The following is a 12,403-nucleotide window of genomic DNA, read 5'->3' as shown; positions in this document are numbered from 1 at the left end:
TGTTTTGCCCATAGTCACCACGCTGGGCAGGCGGGTTGGTGACCGCAGGGTTGGCTTTGTCGCACCGAAGACGCTGCTGCCCGTCTTCGGCCTGTGTATTTCAAAGCCAGCAGTTGGATGGTTATCCCGCCACTGGTCGGCTTTTTAAGTTCCAAGGTGTTAGCGGAACTGTGTTATCCCTTAGTCGCCTCTTACGACACCCACGGGAAGAGAGGGGGTGGCTATATTCTTTAGTACCGTAGCCACACAGTACATTATTATGTGGGTCCTGAACAATTTTTGTTCTGTGCCATGAACTACAAACATTTTTGAACAAATACAGCAGAATAAAATGTAGCGATCCGGATGCTTTATTGGTTTTTAAGGATATAACTTGTCGATTATATTAGTATAACTAACAAGTTCACGTTATCTAGCTCTTGTGGTTGATTTCTCTCAAGGCGTGAGAACACCATGCTTCATGATAGCTGTCAAACGGTAGCAGGTAATTACGATTTTACTAAATGCTATTGACGTTATAATGTTGATAATTGAATGTGATGTTCACTAATTATCTGGTATGATAATATATTGCGATTTTTTTATTATTGTAATTTTATTTTGTAATTGGTTAAAAATGTTTCTGATTGGTACTTTTTCGAATTCTGATCCTTCTTCTACACGGAGAAAGAGGCTTGTGCCCAGCAGTGGGATAAATTTTATTATCAAATCAATGAAATAAAAAAAAAACAGAAAAATTAATTGATAAAAATCACAATATCAATTATGACTTTAAAAAAAACATAGATAATTTAAAACCACCTAATCTGGTGGGAATTATAAAAACAAACACCAGGATTATGTACCAAAATATATTTTTGTCACTTTCTACTAAAAGAAAATAAAATATAATGTAACTATATACGAACTTGTAATAATAAAGTATATGAAGTAAGGTAAATATCATCCATACAAATAAATAAAATTTGAGTGTCTGTTTGAAATATTAAAATAACCGATTTTATTAAATTCATATGGATGTGTACGCGGTACATATACCAAAATAACATTTTTTACCATTTTTGTCTGTTTATTCCGGCTAATCTCTGAAACGGCTGAACCAATTTTGACGGGACTTCAGTGGCAGATAGCTGATGTAATAAGGAGTAACTTAACCTACTTTTTAACCGCCTTCCAAAAAAGGAGGAGTTTCTCAATTCGACTGTATTTTTTTATGTATGTGACTTCAGAACTTTTGACTGGGTGGACCGATTTCGACAAAAAAATATTTTAATCGAAAGGTGGTGTGTGTCATTTGCTCCCATTTAAATTTATTTGAGATCTAACAACTACTTTTCGAGTTATATCTAATAATGCGTTTTTACTTGACGCTTTTTTCGTCGACCTACGTTGTATTATACCACCACTTTTTACTGGATGTACCGATTTTGAAATTCTGTTTTTGTTAGAAAGGAGATATTCCTAGTTTGGTACCATGATAAGGAAAGGGATTTAATGATGGGATCCCAGAGAAATCGAGGGAAACTCTCGAAAATCCGCATAACTTTTTATTGGGTGTACCGATTTTGATAATTTTTAATTTAATCGAAAGCTGATGTTTATCATGTAGTCAAATTTAAATTTTATCGAGATCTGATAACTAATTTTTGAGTAATCTTTGATAACGCGTAGTTACTTGACTATTTTCCGTAGATCTACAGGTCAGGATCTACAGGATGTCGGTTTTTGTCGTTTGCGAGCAAATACGATTATATTTTGAAAATTTATTTATTTTATAACTCTGCGAACTGAACATTATTTTTTTTTGTTTAGTTCCACGCGGACGAAGTCGCGGGCACAGCTAGTTAAACATAACAAGCAAAATTTCCAAAGAGAACTAACGTCAAAACTATTTATACATCAGATATAATTTTATGCTCGTTATTATGCCAATAAATAATGAAACACGATTGTGTGTGGTCTAAAGGTGACAGAGACGTCTAATATTTGTAGAGGTATTACATCCCTGGAAAATACCGTACTCGTCAATGTATTTTGTGATGGGCGGAGCGGATAATTAACAGAGAAAGTGTGTGTATCAGCTCCGACACGCGACTGGAGTATATTCTTTAAAAACAATTGCCGTTATTTTTTAAAATTATTATGTTCTATTAAACGAATCAAATTATAGTTAATTCCAATAAAAAAAACTCTGAAATCAAAATATAAATTGACGCTTGGTATCCTAGTGATAAAACGCTTTAGAACGACACTCTCAGCGTCACTGACCAGTTTATTGCTTTATACGATTACGCTCCCCGTATTTTCCTTTTTATTTTTTTATTTAATTTTTTTTTTATTTTTTTATTTTAGTACTAAGATTAAACTTAATAAAAGAAGTTATGTTTTAAATTTGCGTTATACACATGTTTCAATTAAATCTTTCCTTTTGTACTTTTGTTATCATATTTCCGATTTTTAACACCCAGTCTAGTATTAATAACAGTGTTATGGTAATTTTCGTGTATTTTAGTATAGGTTTTATGTTTTCTATGATTTGAAACAATTCCATAACTGCCATCAGACGTCCGCTGTAGGAAAAGATAAGCCAAAACGGTTAATGTAGGAGTTGTGCTGTTGGAGGTATTGCTTCCGCTACTTTATTTTAGAAGTCGTCTTTTGCTATTCTAGATCATTCTATCTGTCCACCCATCAATTACGTTTCAAGTTGATGTTTCCAGTGTTTGTACAATTGTGTCTTTTACAATCATGATATTGAAAAGCTTTTTTTAAATATGTAGTTTTTAATTCAAACATACACGCTAATCGTATGCACTCATGTCTTACCCTATATGAGACAATTTACAGCTCTTTTCTGGTAGAATGTCCTCCTCCGCGGTCACCGTATCTTTAATTAAATACATCGCGATGTATTGTGTGTGTGTTGTATGCGTTTGATTACACAGTCCGATGTAAAGTGATAGTGCTGTTTGCGTTACAAATCTGTCACTTGTATTATCAATGTTACGAGAGAATTGTGGACACTGCGTCATGTGATGACACGCGATTTTGTGAATGTTTTATTTACATTGTATTTTGTAGTATTATTCAGCTTATTGTTTAGATACATGTATTTAAATTATTATTTTTTATTGTTCTCTATTTATAATATAAACAAACAATCTTTTTTGTACTTTATCTTTTAATAAAAAATTAAAAAAATAATAATAAAAATCCTGACTTACTTTTTAAAGTTTAATAATAATAAGCTGTTTTTGCGTAACTTCTTAAATTTATACAATTATTTTGTACTTAAATTCTTTACAGCGTATTCTACGGAAATATTATTTCGTTACTGTTGATGAAGGAAATAGTTAAGAAAAATCTAAATCTTTTAATGGAAAGTTCTGAGATGTGAGCGAGTTCTGTCTGTGAATCAAATTTATGGCAGTTAAAATCATGAGCCTTAGAGTATCTACCTCCATAACAAGATGAAGGACAAAGCAATACGTGTTGCAAATTGTATAGTAATAGATTAAGTTATATAGAAATGTATGTTAGGTACAAGCAAACACATGCTTAAAAGAGATCTAATAAGGACACTTAATTAGCTTTCTATTTTTCATTTTTTTTGTAATAATTCAGGAAATTATTCGTTTAAAACTTTTATCACATAATTATGTATTATTTATATTGTTTGTCTAATAAAAGTAAAATAAAATAAAACAGCAAAATAATAAATAATAATATTTATTTATTTATTTCAGATTTATATCCATAAAATTTTTAGTAACATTTTAAAACTAAGAAATTAATGTTTGTAAGACACACTGTAACACAATTTCTTCAGCCTGTAAATATCCCACTGCTGGACATAGGCCTCTTTCCCCATATACTCGTAGGAGAAGGATAACCACGCCGCACCAATGCGGGTTGGCGGATATACTCGCTATATGAGTAACGATCGCTATCAGGTGTACGTGATAACTGCTACTGTTTTTAATTAAAAAAAAATTGCTAAAATTGATACCTTTAGATAAAATATTTCACAAATAACGAGGAAATAAGAAATTAGCAAATGTTTGTTAAGACAAATTCATAAATAGATGAGAATAACTTTGTTACGTAAATTATAAAAGTTAATTCGTGTTAATTCAATTTAAAATTAATAGGAAGTGTCTCTGTTGTTTATAAGAACGTTTCGCGCTAATACCCAGCCACCGAGGGAAACTATTAAGAAGCGGTCCATTGCAAAAGCACAATTTCGCCATAATCGCTCTGTCTCACTCAGTTTAGTTTTAATTTCAATTTGCTCTGTCCAGACACGACCGCTGTTAAGGACATTCTTCACTTGTCTATAATATAATAATAATAATAATAATTTTATTTGCATTCAACATGACATACATTATACAATATAGTTAATGCATATACATGTTTAGTCAACAATATGACATACAAAAATTGATTACAAAGTATTTAAAACTAATATTAACATGTAAATTATTATTCGTATATTGTAAATAGTCATTACTTTCATTCAAATATGTTCAGTAGTATAAATGCGATGCATAGCCAAGATAAAGATGAGCAAGTATACTTTGTTTTTTTAAAGCTTTTACTTAACTTTCAATATATGTAGATATATACTTATGTATCTATGTTTGGGTGGAATCTTGCAACTCAATTTCTGATTGCGCTGAAACTTTGTATACACGTATACTGTGGATGACAAAACGGGATAAGCTGTGTGACGTCATTCTAAATCTAAAAGTGCGAAACATCCAAGATGGTGGCCTAGTTATTTTTGGTAAAAAGAGTTGTTATTGACCAAGGTTGTCTACTAAGGTTTTATTTATTATAGTGTACATATAAAAGTATGTAATTAAGTTAGTAAATGTAATAAAACTATAAACGATTATAAACAAACTTCAATTTCTGATCCCGTCTCTGTCTAACAAATTTCTAAATAAAATTTTGCCAGGTCAGTGTATACAGCATCTAACATGTTAATATCACAAGTAAGGATGGACGCAATTATCTTGCGGTTATATTTGCAACACTGAAATAATACAGTATTTCGTCACCCATACATTACGATTTACATTATTCATGTATTTGTGTGTTATAATAATAATAATTAATTAAACAATTTTTATATTCAAAATTTTAAAATGAACAAAAAAATGTTTATTGACTATAATAATTCCTGAAATAAAAAATCAATAATTTAGTGATGAAGCTTTTCAAAAAGAATGCCTACGAAGCATTACATTATAACTCATAACATCGTAGGAACCGTTATCGCTAGCTGGCTACACTGGTTATCGGTACGCTGTACATTTAGAATTTTCCAGTATACTGGCTCTGTTTTTAAATGTTATTTAACATACTTAACATCTTAAATGATCTCATGTTTTAAGCGTCACCATAACGCTTACTCTGTTTACGTAAAAAATAGTTTCGTTGTATCAAGAAAACGAATAGTTTAAAATACAACTTACGATGAGATTATTTTCATGGAATAAAACATTAGCGTTAATTATTATTTTATTTTTTATTACTCAACAATTTCATTTATTGAGCGTTAATGTTAATTTTATTGTAGCAATGCATGTCTTTGGTAATGTATGCATCGGGTACAGGGCGAGCGGGCGCGCGTGACAAACTAGGCTTGTACGTGCATACGGACGCATTTTGTACTTAACAGATACTGAACTAGTAGGTAATAAACGCCCGCCCTTTGGAGGGACGATTCATACAATATTCCACATAAATTTCAACGGTTTTTTTTCTTGAACAACAGAACTATACAAACCAATTGCTTAGACGTGTATTGTATGTAATATCGTTTCATCGGGATAGAGGCATTTTTATTTACCTGTGAATGTGTGTATTTAGCTTGATATCATAGTCTTGATAGAAATAAATAACCTTACTGTTATTGTTTTCTAATGTTTACGCGAATTTTACTCATTTAATAAAACACTTTTTTCAGTCCTCCCGTGACCATGGTTGCTGTAAAGTATCCGAAACGTCGGGAATCAAAAGTTAACAATAAACCGCGATAAAATCCGAAAAAAAGTGTTTTATTAAACCTTACTGTTGTTATTCGTAATATATAATAATGAAATAAATAAAGTATATGAAATTGCTTCAGTAAAAACTTTTAATTAAAATGTCAAGGATTCTTTCGAAAGAGATTTTACTTACGACAATTTTTAAAACTTTTTAGTAAATAAAACAGGTAAAGTGCTTATCCAATGGAAATACGAAAGATTTCATACGTTTGTAATGCTTAACAACTCATAATCGTTTCGATCTAAACAAAATACTTAAATGTTACTTGTGTTGGTATTCAAATTTATGGTACTTTTATTACTAATTATAAAGGTAATTTTATTTATAATCTGTGAAAATTTAAAGTTTATGACTACTGTTAAATAAAATTAAATATTATTGTAATTATATTATTTTATTAACAAGTTCTTTTGCAATTTAAATACTTATATACACTACAGTTAATGTGAAACATGTGTCACTTAAATAATTCATCTAACCTAAAATTATTTTGAAGTTTATAATACACAAGGATTTATTGTCTCTGCGGCTAGTAACCTTTCAAAAACGCCACTACTGTAATTTGTAATGAAATAACAATTAATCAGGTAGTATCCTAGATACTTTGCCTGCCTACGTGTTGTGAAAGACAATGTGACGGGGAACTGGCCTACTTCATAATTTCAAGAATGTAACTCTTGTCATTCTATTATGAGAATTTTGACTTTGACCTTTCGTTTCGTAATTTATTTATGCTCGTTTGTCCTTTTGACTTTTGAAATAATTGTCACATGGACTGTCATTTTACGATATGAATGAATTAATCGAATGTTGTTTTGAGCTGTATGAGAAATGATTATTTTTATTTTATTTTAAAATTATTTGTAGCTCACTTAGTGTTTAGGCAGTTACTGCATTTTCTACCAGTCATCCTGTATTATTATATTTAATTTTTATATAAATTTTTTCTGAGATAATTCAATTATATACTTAGGAGAGGAAGAAGCTACGAGAAATTATTTAACATTTTTTTTTCATCAAACCGAATAAGCTTTAATTAATAAAAATTTGATCCCATAGTTTTTAACGATAGTATATCGATACAGAAATTCACTAAGTAAATTGTTAGACTATTTCACACACAAACACGATATAATTACCTTTTTTATCATATCAGTATTGACTTCAGAAATTTGATTACTGCCCTATGAGAAATATCGCCTTACCGGATAGGGGCTAATCGGCGCACATCATTAATACGCATTGCTTTACGGCCGAGTAAGTAGACATTACTGTGACGTGTCATTACTTATTGATATATAGCCATTTTTTGTTTGAGCGACATTGTCTTAATTGACAAAGAAGAATGGTCAATGTTGTTTTGTTTACTTACTTTATGTGATTTTTTACAATAATCTTACTGCGCATTGTGTATCGTTTTGATAGTCTGGATTTTGATGTAATAAATGAAATAGTTATCTATACTAACATTATAAAGCTGAAGAGTTTGTTATTTGTTTTTTTTTTTTGCTGAACTGAGAAATTATTTCAGTGTTAGATAGCCCATTAGTCGAGGAATGCTTAGGTATAGGCTATATATCATCACACTAAGACGAAAAGGAGCAGAGCACCAATGAAGAATGTTTCAAAATTGGGTTTTTTATTCTTTTTGAGAGCTCCAGCGGCGTAAATAGTAATAGTTTCCCAAAAATCATGTATGATAGAATTTAGTTGAAATATAATTGTCTACATTTTTTAATAAATTGAGCGAATCATCATGTATAATAATATTCTGAGGTTAAGATTTTTGCCCCCCCTTTTTAGATAAAACCTCACAAATACTTCACTTAAATTATATATCATTTTATACACAATTGCTTGCTCTACCGGCATCAATAACTAAAAAAAAATATGATCGCTTTTGTTTTTTAAATTAATTAATTATTAAAATTATATATTTATATGACTGCTTTAATTTTGAAACAACGTGACATGATTGACGGTCGGTAAATTTTTTGTTCAATTTCAAATCAACTAACTACCTTTTTTGTAATTTTGTAAAGTAATAATTATTAAACTTCGCTTCAGCCTGTAATAACCCACTACTGGGCATAGGCCACTTTCCCCATGTAGGAGAAGGATCAGAGCTTGATCCACCACGCTGCTCCAATGCGGGTTGGCGGATATATTCCCTACTATGAGTAAGTGTGAATTTTTTGGTATAGCTAGATAGATCCATTTAATTATTATTATCTATTGAGCGAATTCTAGTTTATTCTTTACAAATTAAAGTACTAAATAATGATATATAACGCATTTAAAGTATCAATAAAGATGTCGGCCACAGCAGGAAATATCTTGTTCAAAAAATGGAATGGATTGGGGAAGTTCCTCATGGAAGAGGAAGTTCATCATACTTTTATTGAGGCACAGTATGATACATATGTATATATCTTAACATTACAGGAAATCACAGAAAAACTGTACTACTCTCATGTAATCTTGTGTTCCTATGGTGAGTAAGGGCTTCTGACGATGTGCTGTGTTGACAGAGGGTGTTGGCTCTGCAACGCTTTTGGTTTTTCAGGCGTCCATAGGTTACGGTAACCACTTACCATTGGATAAGCCGGACGCAAATCTGCCAAACTAGAGTTACAAAATAAAGGGTTAACTTTTAATCGCTGTCACATTAAATCGACCAAAAAAATACAAGTATTTAGTATGTTGGACAGATTTATTTTTTCAATTGTTGTTATAAAAAAATGTCATTTAGTATTCCACTTTATTGTATTTTACTTTATTGTATGGAGTACTTACGAGGGCTTATGTCTAATATAAACTTGTATAAAAGCGGTAAGTGCGAACATCGGTCGTTAAGAATAAAATTGAACAAAGTCGAACTTGACGAAAAATGCCAAAAAATCACGAACGCATCATTACATTCGCATCGAAAAGTGTTTTGCAAAAAACAATTTTATAATGTAACTTACGTAGGTGGTCTCGATTTTATAGCGTATAATAATAATGGCACCTATGTGTACTGTTCTATATAATAATGGGGGTACTATTTCTGTGGGCAGCATAATGGTCGACGCGATGTTCGCTGGGTGGTCGGATTATAACGCAAAGCCGTGGATTAGAGCACATCGACACGTGTGCTCTGTGCCCTCGAGTGACTTTAGCGATTGTGTACTTGATTGTATCGTCCTTGATAAGGAGCTGGAATTACAATAATTAAAACTTTTTAAATACGTAACAAAAAAAGTACGTAAATGTAAGATGTACCAGCAGATCTATGTAATTGTTTAATTCAGTATTATTGACAGTGTATAACCTCATGAAAATAATATGTTTCGTTAAAAAATTACGATTAAATAGTATTAAAATATTACTAAATTTTAGTACGTGGGTATTACGAGTATAAACTTGATGTAAGAAATGTATTGTGTCTTAATTAACAATGGAAGTGTTAAACTACTTGTCGTCTATTTTCAGCAGAACTTAAATTCAAGTTTTTTTAAATACACATTAAATAATTATTTTAATTGCTAGCAAATGAAAAAACCGACTTCAATTACATCGTCACGTACAACGTTAATAGACGAAAAAAAATATCAAACGCACTAATCGTCACTACGATTTTCGAAGGTCTCCCTCGATTTCTCTGAGATGCCATCATCAGATCCTGGTTCCCTTATCATGGTACTACTCTTGGAATATTTTCTGTCCAACGATTTATTTTTTATCAAAATCAGTTCATAAACGACGAAGTTATCCACGATCACGCAAAAAAAAATACCTACAGATATACGGCCGAATTGAAAAACCTCCTCCTTTTTTGAAGTCGATTAAAAAGAGAAGTAATTTAAAAATTATTTTTTAATTATGTATAATATTTGAATATTAAGGTATCTTTTAATTTTGTTACTTTTTTAGATAGTAGACCATGTTACATTTTTTTTTGGATAGTATAAGTTTAAGTGTGTACTCAGCTGGGTAACTTAACAATACAAGCTGAATACGTGGCTCTCTCGAACAATTACAAAAGATACAGTCGAATTTGGCAGGCGGTTATTCTAGGGATAGACATACATTATTATTTTTTTGGAAATTTTAAATATTTGAAACTATTTAATATAATTTTATGAAAGTTATGAAATAATTCTTAATTACATGCTTATTATGTAAGTTTATTTATTGATGTAAGTTTTTGTTTTTATATACGATCAGGTCAGCAAAAAACCGCACGGCCCAACTCATGGTAGGTGGTTACCGTAGGCTATAGGCGCCTGCACAACCAGGGGTATTGTAAGCGCATTATCGACCTTATCCCAGATACTCAACAGGAGCTCTGGCCACCTTACTCATTACACTCATCGTTAAGAATTAATGTTTTGTGCATTTGAGGGTATTCTAAAATCAGGCTGCTCGAGATTTTGTGCAGGATTAATTCAGCTGTGCCCTTAACTCGAAAATTGTTAGTTATTTTAGTATTTGCAATTAATAATTTACAAAGTCATTGCAACATAAGAAGAGTATTCCTAGTACCTACTAACTCTAGTACTAAAATAGGCTGTTAAAAGTCTATTATACTCGTAAAGTATTGAAACAGGGAATGGCGAACTTGGAGGAAAAAATAATTACAGATATTTTTTAAATATTTATAAAAAAACCCTTTTTTACAGACCGATACACAAGTAACAATGTAAAGAGTTAATCCTTTTTTATCTTTTTTTTGGGTCTTTTTGTCTACTCAGCCATTTCAGCCCCATCATACCCTGATTATCAATATGTCTAAGAAATGGAAAGAGAACCGTTGATGATGTATAACCATATTGATTAACAACTTTGCTGCATCAGGCAATGGCTATGTGGCACCAACATCGTATTTATTTATGTCAAACTGTTCAATCAATAATTCTCACTCTTTCGTATTTAACAAATTCATGTATGAGAGTTAAACATGAAAATAACCAAATTGCATCAGCAACATGCGGCTTAATCGACAGCAGCGATTTCTTCCAGGGTATTTTTAGACAGACTGGCGTATACTGTACGGGAAGGGATGCAAAATTAAAAATAAATGAATTATAAAATCACGATTAATAACAAATGCTAATTAATAGTTGCCATTAATTTGAAATATTTCGTTAGTGACGTTGGTGACGTTTCGTTAGTGACGTTAAAAAAGTTACATTTTTTTTTAATTCCTAATTTTACGCTTAAAATCGTATAAAAGAACGCAAACCGCCTTTAAAAATTTCTGCTACCGTGTAGCGTTAACGTGATTATGTTTTTTTTGCAATATTAGTTTAATTTTGTTTACAATCATGATATTTTAATCAAACCTTATTGTGTACGAAATAAGACTGTAATTACAACGTGCATTGTGTTCGAAGCTATAGTATATTTTTGTATAGTTTGTATAAGTCTTTTGGAAATGTCAAACGAACCGCGAAGAATTTCGCCCGGACTTAGCACCCGTATTTACTTAGCGGACAGTATCTTTGTGTAGGATGACCATTAGTTACAATAAAAATAAATACATTGTAAATATATGAATAACGTAAGATATTTAAAATTTATGTGAATTTATAATGATATAGAAAAAATATTAATGAAGTAAATGTCATCTTAAATTTCATTAAAAATAAATTCGTTAAAATATTTTCCTACTATTTTATTTTTTGTTAAACAGCTTTTTTTATTGTAACGATTAAGTAAAAATATTTTTAAATGGATTCAGCGCTTTGTTGAAAAGTAATTTCAAAATAAACATTATAATTTTACACACACGTTCAGTCTTTCAAAATTACACTTACTTGGTTACCCTACGTTAAATAAATTTTTGCCCAAATAATAGCATTAAATTCTGGCCAGACCAAACTCGAATAATAAGTGTTAAATTTCTTAGATGCGATGGAATATGATGAATCTGTCGGTTTCTTTGAGGATGTTTTTTATTTAAATATTCTCCTTTTAATGGAATTCACGTACTTAGATTGATGCATGCTAAATTCCTGTACGTGATCAGTATTAGGCATATTAACTATGTAGATCTATAAGAATATCATATTATTAACAAAAGTTATTAAACAAAATTACGATTTATATTTAAGTTAAACCTACTGATTCTAATGAATAAAACTGTAGTACCTATTGTTGAAAATGCTTTGGTAAAGATGTCCTCCAAGACGTATTCATTTACGGCGACCCTATGTTAGCGCCAAACCCTATGAGATGACTGGCGAAGCCAGACTTTGTCTTGAACGTTCGGCTGTAAGAGAAACAGCCCGTCTTTACTGTATGTGTAGTCGTAGGAGGGCTTAGGACGGGATTTCTGTTGTTCGCGCTTAGCATCTAG

The sequence above is a fragment of the Melitaea cinxia genome, chromosome 16 (genome assembly GCF_905220565.1).
Source record: "Melitaea cinxia chromosome 16, ilMelCinx1.1, whole genome shotgun sequence".
NCBI classification, from domain to species: domain Eukaryota; kingdom Metazoa; phylum Arthropoda; class Insecta; order Lepidoptera; family Nymphalidae; genus Melitaea; species Melitaea cinxia.
Note: the sequence above shows the minus strand (reverse complement) of the source record.